Below are 1,904 nucleotides of genomic sequence, written 5' to 3' on the forward strand. Positions count from 1 at the left end.
TATTGCAATATTAACCCTTGAGGTCTTAAGATATGAGCCGTACGTAGCTCAGGTGGTTAGGCGTAGGTCTTCTAACCAATCTGAGTATGTGGGTGGCACCGGTTCGAATCCGGTATGGGGCGTTGATATTTTTCATTGAGTAGCGGTCCTACAAAATGAAAAACTTGATCCCCTACGATATTTGGAATATGTTAGTCGAGTGTAGATAACCCCCTCCCCCCTAGTATGTCAGAAATGTCCAGGAAAAGGGAGTCATAAAAAAAAAAAAAAGATCTTAAGTCATCTCCCACGTCATAATTCTATGTCACTGCAGTCGTAGGTCACGTGAAAGGTGACAAGACGAAACATCGAAAACTCGTCACAATTTTAAGTCCTTGGGCAAATTTGTTTTTAGGGTCCGTTGTGAATTTGTGTCCCGATGTGGAGCTGTTACAAATTTTAAATTATTGGGCAAATAAGAACAATGTTTTCTCACCTATCGTCATTACATTTGGTAATGTTAATATGTTGCGACAGCTTAGTGTCAAGGCGTATACTTGTGATAGTTAACGTGGCAGTTGCTTCGCTGACATTACTTGTACAATTAATGTTCATGCCAAACCAGTAGAACTGTCATGAATTTGAATACTGTCATGGCAGTAACTATTAATTATTTACACCATGGTAGAGGCTAATACTTTTGCCACAATAATGGTAGGTGTAATATAGTTCAGTGTCAAGGCGCATTATGTCATAGTTAATGTGTTCATTGCTTCACTGATATTACTTGTACTATCAACTATCACGTAACTGCTAGTGGGACAGTACAATCATGACTTTAACAATCATACATTTACAGTTATAACGATTCTCTAAATAGTTTGTAAAGTGGTGGATATTTCTCGGGTAATACGAGTATTTTCATGGTGCTGGGCAGGTGTTTTTTGGTGAGAAGAATCGGCAGAACTGCTTATTCCTTATCAGAGCAATTGACATCTCCAGTTATATGTTACTAAATTTTGTAAATAAATAATTATTTGAATTTCATATATGTATAAATAAATAATTCCTAACAACAATGTTATCCAGAATTATGAGAGATTGTTAACCGAGGATGACGTACGAGGAAAAGATAGTTGGGGGTGCGGTCGAAGTGAAACACAAATAATTTGGTATAACCTATTTAATTGTGCCAACGTTTCGGCTAGAGTTTCTAGCCTTCTTCAGGGCTAAGAACAGAACAAGATAACAACCACAGTAAGCATAGAAAATAAAAAAGAAAGTATAAATAGAATAATTTTACAAAATAGAATTAATAAAATGAAGTGATGAGAGAAGCGGGAAATAAAATGTATACATAGGTAATTGAAAAAGTGGATTAAATAACATAATTAAGGAAATGAAATAAAAATGAAGTCATATAATGCAAAGAAGTACGAACATATTAGTTATTAATAATTTAAAAATTGAAATATTGAAAAAAAAAGAAAATTGAGAGGAAGAAAATATATGTAACAATAATAATTGATAAAGAGGCAAAATATAAGTAAAGTATACCATAAGAAATGAATAGAAAAAAAAAATTTGAAAACACCAATAATAATATAGTGAACATAACTTAAAACGTGGGTTAGGAAAATGGATAAAAGAAGACAAAAGAAGGGGTGGTAAAAAAATGGAAAAAAAAGAAGAATAAAACGAACCTGTTAGCTTGAAAATCAAACGCCTAATGGATACTGCGCCAATAACGGCCAAACTCTGAATTAAAAAATGTTATTCATATTACATTGAAATTATTATTTCATATTTACCAGAACCAGCTACAACCTAGTAAGAATCACGTATAAAAAGCTAGCAATAATATTATTAGCATGAATTCCAATAATAATAAATATAATACTTTAGTTTGCATACTCTAAGTTTAG

General features: G+C 32.8%; 1 long non-coding RNA gene across 1 annotated transcript in view; it reads right to left on the bottom strand.

The window, feature by feature from the left end:
- The window catches only part of LOC136797072 (uncharacterized), a 4,982-nt gene extending 3,078 nt beyond the window's left edge, over nt 1–1,904 (bottom strand). Inside the window, exon 1 of the long non-coding RNA XR_010844886.1 lies at nt 1,894–1,904. This is a non-coding gene — a long non-coding RNA (uncharacterized lncRNA). The remainder of the gene's footprint in view (nt 1–1,893) is intronic.

This window comes from Halyomorpha halys, unplaced genomic scaffold, assembly GCF_000696795.3.
Source record: "Halyomorpha halys isolate HHAL.00 unplaced genomic scaffold, Hhal_1.1 Scaffold2363.1, whole genome shotgun sequence".
Classification (NCBI taxonomy): Eukaryota; Metazoa; Arthropoda; class Insecta; order Hemiptera; family Pentatomidae; genus Halyomorpha; species Halyomorpha halys.